This window comes from Pseudophryne corroboree, chromosome 4 (assembly GCF_028390025.1).
Source record: "Pseudophryne corroboree isolate aPseCor3 chromosome 4, aPseCor3.hap2, whole genome shotgun sequence".
NCBI lineage: Eukaryota > Metazoa > Chordata > Amphibia > Anura > Myobatrachidae > Pseudophryne > Pseudophryne corroboree.
Genome location: NC_086447.1, coordinates 296,278,529 through 296,290,650, shown reverse-complemented (window position 1 = coordinate 296,290,650; position 12,122 = coordinate 296,278,529). Strand labels below are relative to the sequence as shown.

The following is a 12,122-nucleotide window of genomic DNA, read 5'->3' as shown; positions in this document are numbered from 1 at the left end:
ACATTTCAGGGTGACTGTATAACCAGCATCTATGATCGCAGCATTAGAGTGGATGCGTACTGCTCCGCTTGAGCATTGCTGCTTAGGAAGATCTACAGGTTGGTGAAAAACACACTAATACCTTTTGAGGCTTGTTCATGTACTGTGTTCTACTCACAGGTGGTTCTATGTAACGGCGAAAAACATTATTTGATGTAGCCATAGCAGGGGCGGACCTACTATGGAACTAATGAAGCTTAAGCTTCAGGGCCCCTAATCCCGGAGGGGCCCTGAAGCAACTATTTTCTAGTTAGTGAATTTTTCAACAAAATCAATGGAGTTTTTAAAGTATGTGTTATTTAAAAAAAATGGTTATATTAGTGATATAATCATAAGCCAGTGGGCTGAAGTACTTAATATGCTTGAATACCCATTTCATATAGCCTCAAAATGTTCCAGTTATATCTATTTACTAATTGGTCAAAATTCTACATTTTCATGGGGCTTGCAGCACCTGAACCCCAGGCTGTATGGGCTTGTTGAGCTCCCCAAAATCTACTCATAGCCTACATTTTGGTAGTTGGATCCCCAAATTCTTTGTTTGTGCACAGCTTAATAGTTCTACAGCTCAGCCCTTAGGCTAGAGCCAATTGCAAAATTCGGATTTTCGCCTCTGATTTTTATGTACTGTATGGTTATAACTGGTCACCAATAAGACCATGACAACCAGCCTTCTAGCCTTCTAATAGCATAGCTGCTATTACAGCTTAGATTTGCGTCGCTTAGAACTGCGGGAGCTGCTGGGAGTTGTAGTCTTGCTCTGTAATTTGTGTTCTGTAAATAGCGTGAAACGTGTATCTAAATGAAATTATTTTCCCGACAGGCTGTAGAACTTCTCTTTGCGACATTCGCAGGAATGGCAGAGCCTGAGATGGCCCGTCCTAGGAAGGAGGATGGGAGCAAAGAAAGGGGAGAAGGAGCCTGGCACAAGGAGGCATCTAATAAAGTAATTTTGCTGGCTTTGAGTGGTGTGTGATGTCAGGTGTTTATAGAAGGGGGGGAGTGCTGTGAGGTGATTAATGAAGCGGGGTTTATGTGAGGTGATTCTACCGCATCACCTCATTCTCTGCCATCCTTGCAAGGGAAGCAAGGCCCTTTGGACCTAGTTGAATGTTGCCCTATTGTTGTTGGTTGCGAAGGGGCCCCCATAACAGTTCAAGCTTCAGTCTGTAAGACACAATCAGGGAGACTGCTACACTCTTCAGGGAGTCAGGGAGATTGCTGCTATTCAGGGAGTCTCCCTGGTATTCCGTTACACCCATTGAAATTAGATTGGTTCTGATGCGAAGACTTTCAATTTTGTAATGTACAATACTGCACTAGAGCTCATGCCTGAAATAGAGCTCTGGGGCTATCAATAGCACAAAGATCTGATCAGGGCCTGATTCAGTATTGGGTACAGTGAGCCTATCAGTGCTTAGTGTGATAGAGAAATAGTTTCTGCAGAATTCACACATTTTTGTATTTCAATAACATATATTTATACTAAGGAAGTGATAGAGAGGCATAGAAGACCATGAGTAACCGGCTTACAGGTTGCAATAAAATAAATCTGCTTCAATACTATGACAAGTCTTAGGGCCCCACAGGATTGGTACCTACAAACGTTGGCTTTGATAATAATTGATAACAAACAGTGGTAGCTGCTCAGTCATTCCTGGAGATAATTATATACAGTAGCGGATCTTGCCACGGACAAGCAGGACTTTTGCCCGGGGCGCCGCCATCCGGAGGGCGCCGCACCAGGGCAAGATCCATTGCTGCTGTGTGCCCCCCGCTGCCCGCCTGCTGCCACTGGCCGCTGCCCCCCGCTGCCGCTGTGAAGGGAAACTAGACGCGTACGCGTCTAGTTTCCCTTCATGGAGAGGTCCTTTACTGTGCGGTGCGCGATGACGTCATCGCGCACCGCACAGCAAAGGTCCTCTCCACGAAGGGAACTAGACGCTACGCGTCTAGTTTCCCTTCGTGGAGAGGACCTTTGCTGTGCGGTGCGCGATGACGACATCGCGCACCGCACATCATTTCAGTCTGTACAGGGGGCTTAAATGCCCACGCCCCCTGTATGAAGCCGCGCCCCCTATTGCTGCCCGGGGCGCTCAGAGCGCCAGAACCGGCCCTGATTATATATCAGGTGGTAGAAGGGGGGGGGGGGGGTCAGAAACAAACAGCAGACAGAGAGGGGGGTGCTCCCCCTCCTCCCCCCCGGTATCCCCCCCCCAGCACACTAAAAATTACCTGCAGCAATACCTGAACCTATCTGGTAATAGAATTTCAGTGAAAGTGGTCACATGCGTTTGCAAAGACATGTTTGTTTGCATGTGTGAGAAGGCATTGAATGGGAGCAGCATTTGGAAGGCATGCTGTTCCTTGTAGTGCTAATGGGAGATCCTGGGGGTGGCTCCCAGGTAAGCTAGCTCTGTCTGGATGTGTTTTAGTATGAGCCTTTATCATGAGGCCTTACTGTAGACAAATCACATGGGGCACTGCCATTATGTAGTGTTAGGACTGATGATATCGGAGAAGCCTTGACGCGGCCAACAGCTAAACATGTCTTTGCAAACGCATGTGACCAATTTCTCTGAAATTCTATTACCAGACAGGTTCAGGTATTGTTACAGGTAATTTTTAGTGTGCTGGAGGGATACCGGGGGGAAAGCTCCCACCCTGTCTATCTGACGATAATAATTTATAACCCTCTGCTTAGTTTTAGTAAACCTGCCATCTGCCCTTTCCTGTATTGCTGTCTACTACATGTTAGAATGGGCACTATTATAGGTGAGTCCTAGATAAATTGATACTATGGTATATATTCAACCCCACGGCTAATTGCCAGCTAAAATCCCTGGTACTAAAATAGCCATTTTCCCGTGTCTAAAATAGGGATTTCAGGCACGGAATCCCGATTTCACGTAAACTGCTGAATCAATGGATTTCCCAGCACGCAAACCCCTGATCTTGCTATTTCTCATGGACTTTACCACGCAGTTCATGGAGCAGTGAGGTTCAATCCAACATCAGGCCTTCACATGCGGGGTAATCCCAACTAAGTGAATTGCTCGGGTGCAGCAATTAGCCGCAGAGGATATCCCTCAATGTGTGAGTATTAGGGATGTTAGGGACCCATCTGATGAAGTTTACCTCGACGTGGTGGATGGGCATGCACCTTTGGCAAAACATGTCCTTATAACCTCACATATACTCAATGTTAAAATGATTTTATCAGTCTTCTTAGAGCTTAGAGCGTGCACCAGCATTTTATTTTACCTAAATGAATTAAAAAATTGTATTTACAGATACCTTTAAGTTAACAGAATATTTGGCATCACAAGTAAAGGGAAATAGAGAACTAGGGGCTGATGCAGAGTTTACGTACACCTGTAGCGTGACTTGCGTAAATTTGCACTACGCACACTCAAAACAAGCACGTGCAAATATGACCGTGGAAAGTAATATGTAAGTTGGATGCACTGAACATTGTGACTGAGGGGTGTAACTGAGGTGGGAAGAGGTGTCCTCGTGTAAGCACAATTCAGTGAGGCCATGTTCAAGCAAATGTAGCTCATGCAGACTTGGAACTATTTACAACTGCAGTACTTTTTGCGCCTACTATAGGGAGATGTAAGCACTGTACTGTACATGCTGTGTTCAGTTCTGGAGGACATATTTTCAGAAGGATATTAATACATTAGAGAGAGTACAAAGAAAGGCAACTAAAACGGTACATGGCCTACATCACAATACTTACCTGGAAAGACTAGAAGATCTCAACATGTTTAGTGTGGAGCAGAGAAGGGAAAGGGGGGACATGATAGAAACTTTCAATATCAAGGGTTTTAACAAAGTCCAGGAGGGAAACATTCTTCAAGTGAAGAGAAGTATAAGGACAGGGGTGTGGATCATTGGGTCAACCCTAACTAGGTCGACCACTATTGGTCGACATGCACTAGGTCGACACAGGAAAAAGGTCAACATGGCTTGAATGTCGACACGGGTAAAGGTCGACATGAGGGTTGTGGGAGTTTCCCTTTTTTTTGGTGTAGTTTACTCCGAAACATCAGCAGAAACCCCAGTTAGTTATTGCATCCTCTCGCATGGCTCGTGTTTCGCTTGCCATGCTTCGAGCAAGGTGCCCCACTCCACTACCACAGCGCTCGGCACAGGTTACTATTCCCAATCGTAGTCCACATGGATCGTAAAGTAGGAAAAAGTTACATAAATGCAAAAAAAATTGAAAAACTCATGTTGACATTTTCCCGTGTTGACTTTTTGTCAATGTCAACGTTTTAACCATGTTGATCTAATGTATGTCGACCAATAGTAGTCGACCTACTGGCTGTTCACCTAAGTGTGGTCGACCTAACAACCGCATACCTTAGAACACGAGGACAAACACTGAAACTGGAGGGAGGCAGATTCAGGGGAAATTTGAGGAAATATCACTTCACAGAAAGAGTAGTGGACAAGTGTAATATCATTCCAGCAGAGGTGGTAGAGGCTAAGACAGTAGAGCAATTTAAACATGCATGGGACAGACATAATGATATCCTTAAGTAGGGGGACAGATGCATTAATCCTGGTGAAATGATAAAGAAGTGATAAGTGGAAGGTAATGAGCCAGTCAGCTCCTGTCATTTTTCAAACCCATTAAGATTGGCTGGTGCGTTATAGCTAGAGATGTGCGGCGGGCACTTATTGTGTTTTGTGTTTTGGATCTGGATTGGTTTTGCCAAAACCACCCTTTCGTGTTTTGGTTTTGGATCTGGATGATTTTTGAAAAAAACATAAGAACAGCTAAAATCACAGAATTTGGGGGTAATTTTGATCTTACGGTATTATTAACCTCAATAACATTAATTTCCACTAATTTCCAGTCTATTCTGAACACCTCACACCTCACAACATTGTTATTAGGCTAAAAGGTTGCACCGAGGTGGCTGGATGACTAAGCTAAGCAACACAAGTGGGCGGCACAAACACCTGGCCCATCTAGCAGTGGCACTGCAGTGTCAGACAGGATGGCAGATTTAAATAATAGTCCCCAAACAGCACATGATGCAAAGAAGAAAAAGAGGTGCAATGAGGTAGCTGTGTGACTAATCTAAGCGACACAAGTGTGCGGCACAAACACCTGGCCCACCTAGGAGTGGCAGACTGGATGGCACTTAAAAAACTAGGCCCCAAACAGCACATCATGCAAAGAAGAAAAACAGGTGTAATGAGGCAGCTGTATGACTAAGCTAAGCGACACAAGTGTGCGGCAAAAACAACATGGGACATGCTGGAATTTGCCCAGATGTAATACACGCAAAATATTGGTGGCACAGGAGAGCATACCCCTAAACCAAACACACACACACACACACACACACACACACACACACACACACACACACGGCAAAGCCTGTAAAATTAATTTGGATAATAACAACCCTTTTATTTGGAGCTATTATAATAATATGCAGCACAGGCGAGCGTATCCCTGAACCACACAGGGCAAACCCTGTAAATATTATTTGGATAACAATATAAGTAATGTATATAACCCTTTTATTTGGAGTAAATAATATACAGCACAGGACACCACCAATGGACTTACGGCAGCACAAGACACCACTACTGGACTGATGCAGCTCAAGACAGCACCACTGGACTGGACTTATTTGGCAGTACCCCTGGACTTTATAAAACTAGTCCCCAAACAGCACATGATGCAAAGAAGAAAAAGAGGTGCAAGATGGAATTGTCCTTGAACCCTCCCACCCACCCACTGTTTATGTTGTATAAACAGGATATGCAGATTTTAACAAACCAATCATTTCAGCGACACGGTCTGCCACACGACTGTGGCTGAAATGACTAGTTTGTTTGGGCCTCCACCAAAAAAGAAGCAATCAATCTCTCCTTGCACAAACTGGCTCTACAGAGGCAAGATGTCGACCTCATCCTCATCCTCCGATTCCTCACCCCTTTCAGTGTGTACATCCTCCCTCTCACGGAGTATTAATTTGTCCCCACTGGAATCCACCATCACAGGTCCCTGTGTGTTTTCTGGAGGCAATTGCTAATAAAGGTCTTACCGGATTAATTTATAATTCATTTTGATGAACATCATCTTCTCCACAATTTGTGGAGGAACCTCCTACGCTGATCGCTGACAAGGTTACCGGCTGCACTAAACACTCCTTCGGAGTACACACTGGAGGGGGGGCAACTTAGGTAAAATAAAGCCAGTTTGTGCAAGGGCATCCAAATTGCCTTTTTTTATGCCAGTATACATACAGACTGTCTGACATGCCTACTTGGATGCTGTCACTCATGTAATCCTCCACCATTTTTCAATGGTGACAGAATCATATGCAGTGACAGTAGACATGTCAGTAATTGTTAGCAGGTCCTTCAGTCCAGACCAGATGTCATCACTCGCTCCTGACTGCCCTGCATCACCGCCAGCGGGTGGGCTAGGAAATCTTATGCTTTTCCTTGCAGCCCCAGTTGCGGGAGAAAATGAAGGAGGAGCTGATGACGGGTCACGTTCCGCTGGAATTGACAATTGTCTCACCAGCAGGTCTTTGAAACTCTGCAGACTTGTGTCTGCCGGAAAGAGAGATACAACATAGGCTTTAAACCTAGGATCGAGCATGGTGGCCAAAATGTAGTGCTCTGATTTCAACAGATTGACCACCCTTGAATCCTGGCAAAGCGAATGAAGGGCTCCATCCACAAGTCCTACATACTTAGCGGAATCACTCCGTCTTAGCTCCTCCTTCAATTTCTCCAGTTGCTCCTGCAAAAGCCTGATGAGGGGAATGACCTGACTCAAGCTGGCAGTGTCTGAACTGACTTCACGTGTGGCAAGTTCGAAGAGTTGAAGAACCTTGCACAAGACGGAAATCATTCTCCACAGCACTTGAGTCAGGTCCTTTGCTTATATCGTAGGTGGATGCATTAGCTTGAATGGCCTTTTGCTGCTCCTCCATCCTCTGAAGCATATAGAGTGTTGAATTCAGCATCGTTACCACCTCTTGCTTCAGGTAATGGCAAGGCAGGATCAGGAGTGTTTGCTGGCGCTCCAGTCTTCGGCACGCGGTGGCTGTATGACAAAAGTGGCCCGCAATTTTTAGGGCCACAGACAGCATCTCCTGCACGCCCCTGTCATTTTTCAAAAAATTCTACACCATCAAATTAATTGTATGTGCAAAACATGGGACGTGCTGGAATTTGCCCAGATGTAATGCACGCACAATATTGGTGGCGTTGTCCGATATCACAAATGCCCAGGAGAGTCTAATTGGGGTAAGCCATTGTGCGATGATGTTCCTCAGTTTTTGCAAGAGGTTGGCAGCGGTGTGCCTCTTACGGAAAGCGGTGATACCTAACGTAGCCTGCCTAGGAATGAGTTGGCGTTTGCAAGATGCTGCTACTGGTGCCGCTGCTGTTGTTGCTGCGGAAGGCAATGCATCTACCCAGTGGGCTGTCACAGTCATATAGTCCTTAGTCTCCCCTATTCCACTTGTCCACATGTCCATGGTTAAGTAGACAGTGGGTACAACTGCATATTTTAGGACAGAGGACACTTTTTCTGACGTCTCTGTACATTCTCGGTTTCGCCTGCCTAGTGAAGTGGAACCTAGATGGGATTTGGTACCGGGGACACACTATCTCCATCAATTCAGTAAGTCCCACTGAACTAATGGCGGATAGTGGATGCACGTCTAACACCAACATAGCTGTCAAGGCCTCAGTTATCCGCTTTGCAACTGGATGACTACTGTCATATTTCATCTTCCTCACAAAGGACTGTTGGACAGTCAATTGCTTAGTTGAAGTAGTGGACTTCCGAATTCCCCTCTGGGATGACGATTGACTCTCAGCAGCAACAACAGCAGCGGCAGCAACAGCTGCAGTAGGCATACCACTCAAGGATCCTCCGGAGGAATCCCGGTTAGGAGAGGACTCCTCAGTCTTGCTAGTGACGTGGCCTGCAGGACTACTGACATTCCTGATTGAGGAGGAAGTTGACATTGAGGGAGTTGGTGGTGTGGCTAGCAGGAGCCTGGGTACAAGAGCAGGAAGGGATTTAGGTGTCAGTGGACTGCTTACGCTCTTACCCAAAGTTTCACAACTTGACACTGACTTCTGATGAATGCACAGCAGGTGACACATAAGGGAGGATGTTCCTAGGTGGTTAACATCCTTACCCCTACTTATTACAGATTGACATAGGCAACACATGGCTTGACACCTGTTGTCCGGATTTGTGGAGAAATGATTCCACACCGAAGAGGTGGCTTTTTTGGTATTTTGCCCAGGCATCACAATGGGCTTATTCATCCCACGGACAACAGGTGTCTCCCCCGATGCCTGATTTCAACAAACCACATCACCATCAGAATCCTCATCGTCAACTTCCTCCTCAATGCCAGCAACACCCATATCCTCATCCTGGTGTACTTCAACAGTGACATCTTTAATTTGAATATCAGAAACTGGACTGTGGGTGCTACTTCCAGCACTTGCAGAGGGCGTGCAAACCTCTTCCCGTCCAGTGTTGGGAAGGTCAGGCATCGCAACTGCCGACACACTTGGACTCTCCTTGGGGATTTGTGATACCATCTTAGAACGCACAGGTCTTTGCAGTGCTTTTGCCAGCTTAACTCTTATAATTTTTCTAGTGGCAGTATGAGGGCTTCCATCGTCATGTGAAGTTTAACCACTAGTCATGAACATAGGCCAGGGCCTTAGCCGTTCCTTGCCTCTCTGTGTCGTAAAAGGCATATTGGCAAGTTTACGTTTCTCCTCAGACCATTTAAATTTATTTTTTGGGTCTTTTTACTGAACTTTGGCATTTTGGATTTTACATGCCCTCTACTATCACACTGGGCATCGGCCTTGGCTGACGATGTTGATGGCATTTCATCGTCTATGTCATGACTAGTGGCAGCAGCATCAGCACTAGGAGGAAGTGGTTCTTGATCTTTGCCCATTTTATCCTCTAAATTGTTGTTCTCCATTATTTTTCTGGAGTTATATAACAATATGTGGTACAGGAGAGCGTACCTCTACACCACACAGGGCAAACCCTGTGAAAAATATTTGGATTAAATATTAATAATCTTTTTATTTGAAGTAAATAATATACAGCACAGGACAGCACCAGTAAACTTATATGGCAGCACCACTGGACTGGATTTATATGGCAGTACCACTGGAATTATACGGTAGTATCACTGGATTTATATGGTAGTACAACTGGACTGGATTTATACGGCAGTACCACTGGAATTATATGGCAGTATCACTGGAATTATACGGCAGTACCACTGGATTTATACGGCAGTATTACTGGACTGGATTTATACGGCAGCATCACTGGATTTATAGGCCAGTACCACTGGAATTATATGGCAGTATCACTGGAATTATACAGCCATATCAATGGAATTATACTGCAGTACCACTGGATTTATACGGCAGTACCACTGGACTGGATTTATACAGTAGTATCACTGGATTTATACGCCAGTACCACTGGAATTATACTGCAGTATCACTGGAATTATACGGCAGTACCACTGGACTGGATTTATATGGCAGTACCACTGGAATTATACGGCAGAACCACTGGACTTATATGGCAATACCACTGGACTGGATTTATACAGTAGCATCACTGGATTTATACGCCAGTACCACTGGAATTATACGTCAGTATAACTGGATTTATACGCCAGTACCACTGGAATTATACGGCAGCACCATTGGATTTATACAGCAGTACCACTGGACTGAATTTATACGGCAGTATCACTGGACTTATACGCCAGTACCACTGGAATTATACAGCAGTATCACTAGAATTATTGCAGTATCACTGGAATTATACGGCAGTACCACTGGACTGGACTTATACACCAGTACCACTGGAATTATACGGCTGTTTCACTGGAATTATACGGCAGTATCACTGGAATTATACGGCAGTATCACTGGAATTATACAGCAGTATCATTGGATTTAAACGGTAGTACCACTAGACATATATGGCAATATCACTGGATTTATACGGCAGTACCATTGGACATATACGGCAGTATCACTGGAATTATATGGCAATACCACTGGATATATACGGAAGTATCACTGGAATTATATGGCAGTACCACTGGACATATACGGCAGTATCACTGGATTAATACGGCAGTACCGCTGGACATATACGCAGTATAATAAAAGTTCACAATTTGCAGATGCGCGCCCCTTCTGGAATAACTCAGGATGTCTGACCATAGGAAATCTTCCAACTCTCCTACAGTCTTTAAATCAAATGCGGTTCATCTCCAGAATATTATCTCCCCTTGTCCATATCCCTCAAACAGAACAAATAATGGGGGATAATAGTGAAGTACAGTTTATTAAGATAATACAATAAAACAGCTCCAATAAAATAAATCCAAAAAGCACATCCACCACAATTCTAGGTCAAGGTGTGCATACCAAAATACATGGGGTGTCATAAGATGCCCACACAGTAGTGCTTGTATAACGTTACTCAGGTACCTCCCGGGATATCAGCACCCTTTTACCGCTGGCCAGGCACCTTCGTTCACATAGTTGGTCTGCAATCAGTCTGTCCTAGATACCATCAACACGTTTCTGCTCCTTAGAGCCTTTTTCAAGGTGTGTGGTGGACTGGATAATTCCTGGGTATTTAAACCCATAGATGTGGTATCATTGGTCCAAACTGCTCAGACCTTAATTAGTCCATATTAGTACATATGTTCCTAAAAAGGCACTTGCACTTAGTAATATATATACTATAATTTACTTTATACGTACACATTCCATTAAATAAACACAATTTTTAGTGTTGCAAGTTATAAAATCATTAATAGTATAGACCGTCCCTGTCATTGATTTAAAGTCTTCAATTTTACTGGACTGATTAGTGTGTGTTCTGCACATCTGACATAAACCGCACCTATGAAATCCTTTGGTTTTTATTTGTCCTGATTTTTTGGAGGGAATGGCACTTTTAACTAATTTCTGTCTTAAATTAGGAGCTTTTCTATATATAAATTTGGGATTCTGTGGTATAAATGTTTCTAAAATGGGGTTTCTTCTTAATAGATGCCAATGTTTCCTTATAATGGTCTCAACTTCCTTATGTTTACCATTATATGTTGTAATAAAAGGTAAGACTGTATCATTATTTTCTTCTCTTGCTCTTATTTTGAGAAGATCAACCCTATCCAGTTTCTGAATTTCCTCAATATATTTGTTTATTTGATGTCCATTGTAGCCCTTAGATACAAATTTGTTTTCAGGACTCTAGATTGTGAGCTAAAGACTTCCACATCCATGCAATTTCTCTGCATTCTTCTAATTTTTCCCTTTGGCACATTGTTGATCCAATTTGGATGATGGTTACTGTTAACAGGTATGTAAGAATTGCTGTCGGTGGGTTTAAAAAAGACCTAGTTTTTAACAGGCCATCTTCTATATAAACCGTCAGATCAAGGAAATTAATTTCTGTTCTACTGGAATTAAACAACAATGATATATTAAAATCATTAGTGTTTAAAAAATTATAAAACAAACCCAAATCTTCATCCGTTCCTTCCCAAATAAAAATAATGTTGTCAATAAAACGGTATCATAATTTGATGTTAATTAAAAAGGGATTTGTTTCCGTCCACACATAGTTATCCTTCCACAGGATCATGAACAAATTGGCATAAGCGGGGGCAAAACGTGTTCCCATTGCTGTGCCCACTTTTTGTTGGTAAAACTTGCCATTGTGCCAGAAAAAGTTATTGTTTAAAATAAATGTAATACTATCTAAAATGAACGGTATTTTTTCAGTCTCTACATTTCCTTTCTGGAGATGATATTCTACTGCATGTATTCCTTTTGTATGTTCTATAACCATATATAAACTATTAACATCTGCTGTACCCAAGATAAAATTCTGCTCCCAATGAAAATCTCCTAATTTTACCAAAATATCTGATGTATCCCTTATATAGGATTTCATTTTGAGGACTTCGGATTGGATATGGTGGTCTACGAAGTGTGAGAGATTA

General features: G+C 43.5%; 1 protein-coding gene across 1 annotated transcript in view; it reads right to left on the bottom strand.

Moving 5' to 3' along the window:
* The window catches only part of CLDN11 (claudin 11), a 101,268-nt gene that overhangs the window by 31,498 nt on the left and 57,648 nt on the right, over nucleotides 1-12,122 (bottom strand). The gene's annotated exons all lie outside the window — the stretch shown is intronic.